At 43.1% G+C, this 12,390-nt stretch overlaps 1 protein-coding gene across 1 annotated transcript in view; it reads right to left on the reverse strand.

Moving 5' to 3' along the window:
- The window catches only part of TTLL13 (tubulin tyrosine ligase like 13), a 162,880-nt gene that overhangs the window by 13,583 nt on the left and 136,907 nt on the right, over positions 1-12,390 (reverse strand). The gene's annotated exons all lie outside the window — the stretch shown is intronic.

The following is a 12,390-nucleotide window of genomic DNA, read 5'->3' on the forward strand; positions in this document are numbered from 1 at the left end:
TATGAAACCCATTTCTTTTTCTTTCATGATTCATATATAGCACTAAATTTAAAGCAACTTTCTAATTTACTCCTATTATCAATTTTTCTTTGTTATCTTGGTAAATTTATTTGAAAAAGCAGGAATGTAAGCTTAGGAGCTGGACCATTTTTGGTTCAGCACATGGGTAGCGCTTGCTGATTGGTGGCTACATTTGGATAAACCTGTGTAGTGTTTGCAATTGTTTGATATCCATGAGGGAAGAGTATTTTTGTGTATTTTTTTAACAAAAGATCAAAAGGTTAAAGGGACATAAAACAAGTTGGGATAGAGACAAAATATAATATGTACTTTAATTACGTTACCTGCAAATTTATACTACAGTGACTCACCATTAACCCTTTATTTTTAGTTTCTGAATTGTAAAGCTCTAACTCCAACCACACATTTCCTTTTATGGCTGTATCTATGTTTATTGTTGCTTTTGGTAGAATACAAAAGTGCATAGGGATTATCTGCTGGAGCATGCCTAGAAGCTGTGAACTCAGTTGAAATACAATGCCTGTGTCTAAACACTGATAAGAGGGGTGGATTGGAGTAGTCTCTTATGGAGGGTAGTACTCTTGGAAATGGGAATGGAGTTTTAAGTAGTCCTGTCAGCCTCTCAGTGAGAGCATGGGTGAAAGTTAGAGTCTGGAGATACAGGGGGAGTTCTTCTGTGAAACATCCCGACTCATATTAACAGCTCCTTAAAGGGACACTGAACCCAATTTTTTTCTATCATGATTCAGACAGAGCATGCAATTTTAAGCAACTTTCTAATTTACTCCTATTATCAAATTATTTTCATTCTCTTGGTATCTTTATTTGAAATGCAAGAATGTAAGTTTAGATGCCGGCCCATTTTTGGTGAACACACTGTGTTGTTCTTGCTGATTGGTGGGTAAATTCACCTACCAATAAACAAGTGCTTTTCATGGTGCTGAACCAAAAAAATAGCTTAGATGCCTTATTTTTCAAATAAAGAAAGCAAGAGAACGAATTAAAATTGATAATAGGAGTAAATTAGAAAGTTGCTTAAAATGGCATGCTCTATCTGAATCACAAAAGAAAATATTTGGGTTCAGTGTCCCTTTAAGCAATCAGCGTTGACGAGTTTCACTGCCTGCTTTATTCTCTCAAGTCCATGTCAGGAGCGATGCTACTAACCTGTCACACTTGAAGGGCCGTGTTCCTGTTGCACGGCATAGATTCTGCTAAGATCGTTTCATTTTATACACATATGATACCGCAAGACGACAGGGTCACAGTGTGTCTCCTTTTATCTGTATAGAATCATGGGTAATATCCCTGGAAAGGGGATTATTGAACAGGGGGGGATTTATGCATAATATTTTATTGTGTTTGATGCTATGTCATGTGTGATATGAGGCTCTAGCAATGTGTGTACAGTCAGGCGTAAGATCGTTGCAGCCTTCTTGGCGCGTTTTTTCTATAGTGCAGGGGCGGTCCTGCATGGCACTCCATGTGACCGGGTGTGGCCTCTTCCACTTCCTCTTTCCTGATCAGCAATTGCGGGAGATGTAAAGGTTTCTCTGTGGTCCAGGTCATAGGAGCTGGTGAGTGCCCCAGCCATTGGTGTATAAAGGTGCCATCTAATCTATCTAGTCCGTATTAAAGGTATAAGCTATGGAGGACTCTGATATGTTAGAGGATACTCCCTCTTTAATTAAATCTAATACCTGTGTTTATTGTGAAGAGGTACAGGTTGATCTGCCTGCTCAACTGTGTTCCACATGCTTTGATAAGATTGCAATATCTAAAAAAAAATATGATATTTAGTACTACTGAGCCGCCCACCTCTGAGGGTTCTCCGTCCCGCGAGGTGCGTTCCCAACATTCATCTCCGATTACACATGTAGCTCACCAAGGCCCTACTGATCCTCCCGCGGGAGGGGCCTCATGGCCACCAGATTTCTCTGCCCAGTTGCAAGAAGCGGTTTCTGCGGCCTTCCATGCCCTACCACGCCCTGCAAAGCGCAAGCGAAGGGAAAGACACAGTCTTCCGTCTCAGGGGTCATCTACTCCGTTGGATGTCTCTCAGCCTAAGAGATTATCCAATGATGAGGGCGCCTCTGACTCATCAGAGGGTGCCCTCTCTGGGACGGAATCGGCGTCTTCGAAACCTCCAACTGCGGAGGAGCCAGATTTTAAGTTTAAAATGCATTTGCTCTTTTTAATGATAGAAGTGCTTGCTACATTGGAGGTCCCGGAACCAAAACTTCCAGAAGAACCTTCGATCCCTAAACTAGATAGGGTTTACAAAGACAGGGTGGTGCCTCAGACCTTCCCAGTTCCCATGAAGATGGCTACTATTATTAAGAATGAGTGAAACTTGGCTCGTCCATTTCTCTTTCTACCTCTTTTAATAAATAGTTAGAGTCCATGTTGAGAAAGATGTTTCAACTTACGGGGTGGATTTTCCAGCCTGCAGCTGCAATCGCTGCAGTGGCAGGAGCGGCTACCTACTGGTGTGACGCACTGTCCGCTATGGTCGAGGTGGAGACTACCCTCGAGGAGATACAGGAAAAGATGAAGGTCTTAAGGGTAGCTAATTCTTTTATCAGTGATGCAAATATGCGGGTTATTCGCCTGAATGCCAAGACATCAGGTTTCTCTGTTCTAGCCCATAGGGCGCTGTGGTTAAAGTCGTGGTCGGCTGACATGACTTACAAGTCGAGATTACTATCCCTTCCGTTTCAAGGGAAAGTTCTCATTGGTCCAGGCCACGGGAGGCAAGGGTGCTTTCCATCCGCAGGATAAAAATAAGCCTAAGGGCTCTACTTTTCATCCCGTTCGTTTGGCGCCTCAGCGCCAACAGCCTGCTGCAAAGGCAGAACAGTCCAAGGGATCTTGGAAGCAAGCTCAATCTTGGAACAAGTCCAAGCAGCGCAAGAAGCCCACCGAGACAAAGTTGGCAAGCCGTCTCTGGATCACGTACGGGGCAGACTATCTCTGTTCGCAGAGGCTTGGATAAGAGACGTACAGGATCCTTGGGTTCTGGAAGTTATCGCCCAGGTTTACAGGATAGGGTTCAAGACTCATCCGCCCCGGAGCAGATTCCTCCTATCAAACCTATCCACATGACCAGAGAAGAGAGACGCCTTCCTAGAGTGCATGAGGGATGTCTCATCTCTCAGTGTAATCGTTCCAGTACCTCTAGCAGAAAGGGGTCTAGGGTACTATTCAAACCTTTTCGTGGTTCCAAAGAAGGAGGGCCCAATTCTCGACCTAAAGTGCCTCAACAAGTTCCTGTCAGTCCCATAGTTCAAAATGGAGACGATCAGGTCAATTCTGCCCCTAGTTCAAGAGGGGCAATTTATGACGACAATAGACTTGAAGGATGCCTACCTTCACATGCCAATCAACAAGGACTTTTCTGGACCAACACTTCCAGTTGTGGCCCTACCATTCGGTCTGGCGACTGCCCCAAGAGTCTTAACGAAGGTTCTGGGAGCACTGCTCGCGGTAGCGAGAGCCAGAGGTATTGCAATGGCTCCTTACCTTGATGTTATTCTGGTCCAGGCTCCTTCCTGCAGTCTTGAGAAGGACCCCTAGAGGGCTCTTCTTCTCCTTCTATCCCATGGATCAAGGGAAAGAGTTCTCTGGTCCCCAGCAACAGGGTGGAGTTCCTGGGTACGATAATAGATTTCATATCCATGAAGATATTCTTGACAGACCAGAGATGTGCCAAGGTTACGTCCAGCTGTCTTGCCCTTCAGTCCCCCTCAAGGCCATCTGTGGCCAGGTGTATGGAGGTGATTGGGCTCATGGTATCCAGCATAGTTGTCATTCCATTCACCAGGCTCCATCTCAGACCTCTTCAGTTATGCATGTTGAGACAATGGAACGGCGATCACTCAGATCTATTCCAACAAATATCTCTGGACAACCGAGTGAGGGAATCCCTCTCCTGGTGGATCCGTCCAGGACAGCTGTCCCAGGGGACATCCTTCTTGAGGCCATCCTGGGAGATTGTGACCACAAATGCAAGTCTATCAGGATGGGGAGCTGTTTGGGGTGCCAGAAGGGCACAGGGCAGGTGGACTTGAGAGGAGTCAACTCTACCGATAAATATTCTGGAACTTTGAGCGATATTCAACGCTCTGAGGGCTTGGCCCCCCTTGGGGCATCCCGATTCATCCGATTCCAGTCGGACAACATTACCTCGGTTGCTTACATAAACCATCAGGGGGGAACAAGAAGCTCCCTTGCCATGAGGGAAGTATCTCGGATTCGGGAATGGGCAGAAACCCACAACTGTTCGCTCTCAGCGATCCACATTCCGGGTGTTGACAACTGGGAAGCAGATTTTCTCAGCAGACAATCGTTTCATCTGGGGGAATGGTCTCTTCATCCTGAAGTGTTTACGGAGATCTGCAACAGATGGGGGCACCAGAGATAGACCTCATGGCGTTCAGACTCAACTCCAAGCTACCCAGATATGGGTCGCAGTCCAGGGATCCCCAGGCGGAACTGATAGATTGAACTCCCAAGGGACCGCCAAGGCATCTAATTTGCATATTCCCCCGTTTACCACTTCTCCCTCGAGTGGTGGCCTGCATCAAACAGGAGCAGACTTCAACCATTCTGATTGCTCCATTGTGGCCATGGAGGACGTGGTTTGCAGATCTGGTGGGGATGTCGTCATCTCCTCCATGGAGATTACACGGTCACAGGGATCTGCTGGTGCAGGGTCCTTTTCTCCACCAAAATCTCGATTCTCTGAGGCTGAATGCGTGGATATTGAAGCCAAGTCATGGCCAATAGAGGGTTCTCGGAGAGAGTGATTGATACTCTCATTCAGGACAGGAAACCGGTCACTTGTCACATCTATCATAGGGTGTGGAGGACCTATTTATCCTGGTGTGAGGAACATGGATATCCCTGGCATAAGATTAGGGTATCCAGGATTCAAGATGGTCTAGATAAGGGCCTTGCCGCTAGTTCCTTAAAGGGACAGGTTTCGGCCTTATCGGTTCTGTTACACAAGAAGCTAGCGGAGCTTCCTGATATTCAGTCCTGTTCAGGCTCTGTCCAGAATCAGACTGGTTTTTAGACCTTCGGCTCCCCCTTGGAGCTTGAATTTGGTTCTTAACATTTTGCAGAGGGCTCCGTGTGAGCCTATGCTTTCATTTGACATTAAGATTCTTTCCTGGAAAGTTCTGTTTCTTCTGGCTATTGCGTCGGCTCGCAGAGTCTCTGAGTTAACGGCATTGCAACATGAACCCCCTTACTTGTTTTTTCACGCCGATAAGGCTGTGCTTCACACTGGTTTGGGATTTCTTCCCAAGGTGATGTCAGATTGTAATATCAATCAGGAGATAGTAGTTCATTCCTTGTGTCCTAACCCTTCTTCGTCTAAGGAGAGGTTACTTCATAACTTGGATGTGGTTCGAGCCTTGAAGTTTTATCTTCAGGCCACGAAGGATTTCAGACAGACTTTGTCCTTATTTGTGGTGCATTCTGGGAAGTGTAGGGGGCAGAGGGCCTCTTTCACTTGTCTGTCTTTTTGGTTGAGGAGCATTATCCGCAAAATTTTACAAGTTTGATGTTTTTGCTTCGGCGGAAGCTGTTTTTGGGACAAAGGTTCTGCAGGCTGTGATGCCCTCATTATAGGGTCCGCCTCCTTTTACCCTCCCGTTTTCTTCATTCAGTGTCCTCTAGAGCTTGGGTATTTGTTCCCACAAGTAATAAATGAAGCAGTGGACTCTCCTCCCACAGATGGAAATGAAATTATTAGGTAAGCATAATTCATGTTTTAATTAATAAGCCCTTTTAGGATATGCACATATCTCAACCTGTTTAATGTCCCTTCAAACAATAAAGACAGTTTTTCAGTCTTCTTTCTTCATATTTACTAAGGGTGCCAATATTAACGGAGGACACTGTACATTGTCACTTTTCTGGACAGTGAGGGTCAGCCCACTTTTTTTTAATAACATTTCACCAGGTGGACGGACTGCAAGACTGGCGATATTGAAATGAACATTTCTCCCTTTGAACATTGGACCCTTTGTAAGCATTACTCCACTGTTCACTAGTCTCACAATAAGTGCTAGACTAATACATAATACAGGATCAAATCCTCAAATTCCGAATTATTGCAAAATCCAGACTTTTTCACTAATATTTTTTTTAAATAAAATTATTCAAAATTACAATTTTTCCCACCAGACGTCAAAATCTTTAATGTCTACTTCTTTAGTTTCACCTAGATTACGAGTTTTGCGTTAGAGGCTGTGCAGTGCTAACGAGCAGGTTTCCCTCACCGCTCACTTACCTGCAGCGCTGGTATTACGGGTTTTTACAAACCCGTCGTTAAAAGACAAGAAGTGATCGTTGAGCAAAATTTTGCTCATTACTGCACTCCAATACCAGCGCTGCTTAAGTCAGCGGTGAGCTGGTGTAACGTGCTCGTGCACAATTTCCCCATAGGAATCAACGGTGAGAGCCGGCCGAAAAAAAGTCTAACACCTGTCAAAAAGCAGCATAAAACTCCCTAACACAGCCCCATTGATTCCTATGGGGAAATAAAATTTATGTCTACACCTAACACCCTAACATGAACCCCGAGTCTAAACACCCCTAATCTTTCACTTATTAACCCCTAATCTGCCGCCCCTGACATTGCTGACACCTACATTATATTATTAACCCCTAGTCTGCCGCTCCGGACACCGCCACCACCTACATTATAGTTATGAACCCCTAATCTGCTGCCCCCAACATCGCTGACACCTACATTATATTTATTAACCCCTAATCTGCTGCCCCCAATGTCGCCACCACTATACTAAATGTATTAACCCCTAAACCTAAGTCTAACCCTAACACCCCCTAACTTAAATAGAATTACAATAAATCTAAATAAAATTACTATAAATTAACTACATTATTCCTATTTAAAACTAAATACTTACCTATAAAATAACCCCTAAAATAGCTACAATATAACTAATAGTTACATTGTAGCTATCTTAGGGTTTATTTTTATTTTACAGGCAAATTTGTATTTATTTTAACTAGCTAGAATAGTTAGTAAATAGTTATTAACTATTTAATAACTACCTAGCTAAAATAACTACAAAAGTACCTGTAAAATAAAACCTAACCTAAGTTACACTAACACCTAACACTACACTACAATTTAATAATTTATTTAATTGTATTTAATGTAGGTAATTTAACTAAATTAAATACAATTACCTAAATTAAATTAAATTAGCTAAAGTACAAAAAAAAACACTAAATTACAGAAAATAAAAAACATATTACAGAAATTTAAACTAATTACACCTAATCTAATAGGCCTATTAAAATAAAAAAAAAAAACAAAATAACAAAAAACCCTAGCCTAAACTAAACTACCAATAGCCCTTAAAAGGGCCTTTTGCGGGGCATTGCCCCAAAGTAATCAGCTCTTTTACTTGTAAAAAAAAAAAAATACAAAGAACCCCCCCAACAGTAAAACCCACCACCCACACAACCAACCCCCCAAATAAAATGTGTTTTTAAAAACGTCTATGTCGTTTTTTTTTTTTTTATCTGTTTTTTGCATTAAGGGGTTAATCATCCATTTGCAAGTGGGTGCAATGCTCTGTTACCTTATTACATGTACTGTAAAAATTTTGTTTGTTTTACTGCCTTTTTTTCACTGTTTTTCAAATTTTGACAAAATTTGTTTCTCTTAAAGGCACAGTAACGTTTTATATATTTGCTTGTTAACTTGATTTAAAGTGTTTTCCAAGCTTACTAGTCTCATTATTAGTCTGTTCTAACATGTCTGACATAGAGGAAGCTCTGTGTTCATTATGTTTTAAAGCCATGGTGGAACCCCATCTTAGAATGTGTACCAGATGTACTGATTTCATGTTAAACAATAAAGATCATTTTTTGTCTTTAAAAACATTATCACCAGAGGATTCTGTCGTGGGGGTAGTTATGCTGACTAACTCTCCCCACGTGTCAGACCTTTTGACTCCCGCTTTAGGGACTCACGCTCAAATGGCGCCAAGTACATCAAGGGCACCCATAGCGTTTCTTTTACCAGGGGATTCTGTCGAGGGGAAAGTTATGCCGACTAACTCTCCCCACGTGTCAGACCCTTCGACTCCCGCTTCAGGGACTCACGCTCAAATGGCGCCAAGTACATCAAGGGCGCCCATAGCGTTTATTTTACAAGACATGGCAAAGGTGGTGAATAATATTCTGGCAGCAGTATTAGTCAGACTACCTGAAATTAAAGGAAAGCAGTTAGCTCTGGGGGTAGATACAGAGCATACAGACGCTTTAAGAACCATGTATGATACTACCTCACAATATGCTTAGTCTGTGGGTGATTTTTTTTGACTCAGGGAAGATGATTTAACCTGATTCTGATATTTCTACATTTAAAATTTATGCTTGAGAACCTCCACTTGTTGCTCAGGGAGGCTTTGGCTGCTCTGAATGAATGTGTACAATCGCAGGGCCAGAGAAATTGTGTAGACTGGATAAATAATATGCAGTGCCGGTGTGTACTGATGTTTTTCCAATACCTAAAGAGGTTTACTAAAAATTTTTTAATAAGGAATGGGATAGACCAGGTGTGCCGTTCTCTTCCCCTCCTATTTTTTAGAAGAATGTTTTCTAATAGTTACCACCACACGGGACTTCTGGCAGACAGTTCCTAAGGTGGAGAGAAGAGTTTCTACTCTAGCTAAGCGTACCACTACCTCTGACGAGGACAGTTGTGCTTTTTAGATCCAATGGATAAAAAATGTTTATTCAACAGGGTTTTATCCTGCAGCCCCTTGCATACATTGCTTCTGTCACTGCTGCTGCGGCGTTCTGGGTTGAGTCTCTTGATGAGGCTTTACAGTTAAGCGACTCCATTGGATGAATATATTTGACAAGCTTATGCTAGCCAATTCCTTTGTTTTCTGATGCCTTGTTCATTTGACTAGACTAACGGCTAAGAATTCTGTTTTTTACTATACTGGCGCGCAGAGCGCTATGGCTTATATCATGGTCAGCTGTTGTGACTTTAATAAATAAGCTACTTAACTTCCCTTCAAGGGGCAGACCCTATTCGGGCCTGGTTTGAAGGAGATTATTGCTTATATCACTGGAGGAAAAGGTCATGCCCTTCCTCAGGATAGGTCTAAATCAAGGGCAAAAAAAAAGTCTAATTTTCGTACCTTTTAAAAACTTCAGGGCAGGTGTGGCATCCTCTTCCTCTAAGGCAAAACAAGAGGGAATTTTTGCTCAGTCCAAGGCGGTCTGGAGACAATCGGACCTGGAACAAAGATAAGCAGGCCAAGGAGCCTGCTGCTGCCTCTAAGGCAGCATGAAGGAACGGACCCCTATCCGGTAACGGATCCTATAGGGGGCAGACTTTCATTCTTCGCCCAGGCGTGGGCAAGAGATGCCCAGGATCCCTAGGCATTGGAATTTATATCCCAGAGATATCTTCTGGATTTCAAAGATTCCCCCCCAAAAAAAGGGGAGATTTCGCCTTTCACAATTATCTGCAAACCAGATAAAGAAGGAGGCATTCTTACATTGTGTACGAGATCCATCCAGTTCCAAGAGAGGAACAGGGACAGAGTTTTTACTCAAATCTGTTTGTGGTTCCCAAGGAGAGGGAACCTTCAGACCTATTTTGGATCTAAAGATCTTAAACAAATTCCTCAGAATTCCGTCATTTAAGATGGAAACTATTCGTACCATCTTAACTATGATCCAGGAGAGTCAATAGAGGACTACAATGGATTTGAAGGATGCTTATCCTCACATTGTGATGCATAAAGATCACCATCGTTTTTCAGGTTTGCCTTTCTAGACAGGCATTACCAGTTTGTAGCTCTTTCCTTTGGGATATCTACAGCCCCAAGAATCTTTATGGAGGTTCTGGGGTCGCTTTGGCGGTCCTTAGACCGCGGGGCATAGAAGTGGCCCCTTATTTAGACGACATCCTGATACAGGCGTCCAACATCCAAATTGCCCAGTCTCATACGGACGTAGTACTGGCATTTCTGAGATCACATGGGTGGAAAGTGAACAAGGAAAGAGTTCTCTATCCCCAATCTCAAGGGTTTCCCTCCTAGGGACTCTGATAGATTCTGTAGAAATGAAAATTTACCTGACGGAGTCCAGGTTGTCAAAGTTTCTAAATTTCTGCCGTGTTTTTTCATCCCATCCGCGCCCTTCGGTGGCTTAGTACATGAATGAAATCGGCTTAATGGTAGCGGCAAGGGACATAGTACCGTTTGCATGTCTACATTTCAGACAGCTGCAACTATGCATGCTCAGTCAGAGGAACGGGGATTACACAGATTTGTCCCCCTGTTAAACCTGGACCAAGAGACCAGAGATTCTCTTCTCTGGTGACTATGTCGGGTCCATCTGTCCAAGGGTATGACCTTCCGCAGGTCAGATGGGACAATTGTTACAATAGATGCCAGCCTTTTAGGTTGGGATGCAGTCTGGAACTCCCTGAAGGCTCAGGGATAGTGGACTTAGGAGGAGACCCTCCTTCTAATAAATATTCTGGAACTGGGAGTGATATTCCATGCTCTTCAGACTTGGCCTCAGTTAGCAACTCTGAGGTACATCATACTCAGTCAGACAATATCCAATATACAATATACACGACTGTGGCTTACATCAGCCATCAAGGGGGAACAGAAGTTCCCTAGCGATGTTAGAAGTCTTACAATAATTCACTGGACAGAGACTCACTCTTGTCTATCAGCTATCCATATCCCAGGTGTTGAGAACTGGGAGGTGGATTTTCTAAGTCGTCAGACTTTTCTTCCGGGGGAGTGGGATTTCCTCCGGAGGTCAAGACCAAGCAGGAGAGGGCTTTGGTGTTTTTGACAGCGCCTGCGTAGCCACGCAGGACCTGGTATGCAGATCTGGTGGACATGTCATCCTTTCCATCACGGTCTCTGCTTCTGAGACAGGTCCCTCTACCTCAGGGTCCTTTCAACCATCTAAATAGAATCAATCTGAGATGGACTGCCTGGAGACTGAACGCTTGATGTTATCAAAGCATGGCTTCTCCGAGTCAGTCATTGATACCTTAATACAGACATGAAAGCCTGTCTCTAGGAAAATTGAACATAGATATGGTGTAAATATCTGATTGTTATGAATCCAAGGGTTACTCATGGAGTAAAGTCTGGATTCCCAGGATATTATCTTTTCTCCAAGATGTTTTTGAGAAAAGGGTTGTCAGCTAATTCCTTAAAAGGGGACAGATTTTTACTCTGTCTATTTTTTTGCACAAGCGTCTGGCAGGTATTCTAGACGTTCAGGCATTTGGTCAGGCTTTGGTTAGATCCAAGCCTGTGTTTAAAACTGTTGCTCCGCCATGGAGCTTAAACCTGATTCTTAAGGTTCTTCAAGAAGTTCCGTTTGAACCTTTTTTTGTTCCATAGATATCAATCTTTATCTTGGAAAGTTCCTTTTGGCTAGCTAATTCCTCGACTCGTAGAGTCTCCAAGTTATCTGATCGTACGGATAAGGTAGTCCTGCGTACCAACCTGGGTTTTTTCCTAAGGTGGTATCTAACAAGTACATCACTCAAGAGATAGTTGTTCCATGCTTGTATCCTAATCCTTCCTCAAAGAAGGAACGTGTATTACACAATATTGGACGTGGTTTGTGCTTTAAAGTTTTACTTACAAGCTACTACAGTTTTCATCAAACGTTCACCTTGTTTGTTGTCTATTCTGGACAGAGGAGAGGTCAAAAGACTTCAGCAGCCTCTCTGTCTTTTTGGTTAAAAAGCATAATTCATTTAGCTTATGAGACTGCTGGACAGCAGCCTCCTGAAGGGATTACAGCTCATTCTACTAGAGCTGTGGTTTTCACTTGGGCCTTTTTTAAATGTGGCTTCTGTTGAACAGATTTACAAGACGGAGTCTTGGTCTGCGCTTCATACTTTTCAAATTTAACAAATTTGATACCTTGCTTCTTCGGAGGCTATTTTTGGGAGAAAAGGTTTTTTACAGGCAGTGGTAACTTCCGTTTAAGTACCTGCCTTGTCCCTCCCATCATCCGTGTACTTTAGCTTTGGTATTGGTATTCCATAAGTAATGGATGATCCGTGGACTGGATACACTTAACAAGAGAAAACTTAAATAAATTTATTTCTCTTGTAGTGTATCCAGTCCACGGCCCGCCCTGTCACTTTAAGGCAGGTAATTTTTTCATTTGAACTACAGTCACCACTGCACCCTATGGTTTTTCCTTTCTCTGCATGTTTTCGGTCGAATGACTGAATATGGCAGTTAGGGGAGGAGCTATATAGCAGCTTTGCTGTGGGTGGACTCTTGCAGCTTCCTGTTGGGAAGGAGAATA

This window comes from Bombina bombina, chromosome 6, assembly GCF_027579735.1.
Source record: "Bombina bombina isolate aBomBom1 chromosome 6, aBomBom1.pri, whole genome shotgun sequence".
Taxonomy (NCBI): Eukaryota; Metazoa; Chordata; class Amphibia; order Anura; family Bombinatoridae; genus Bombina; species Bombina bombina.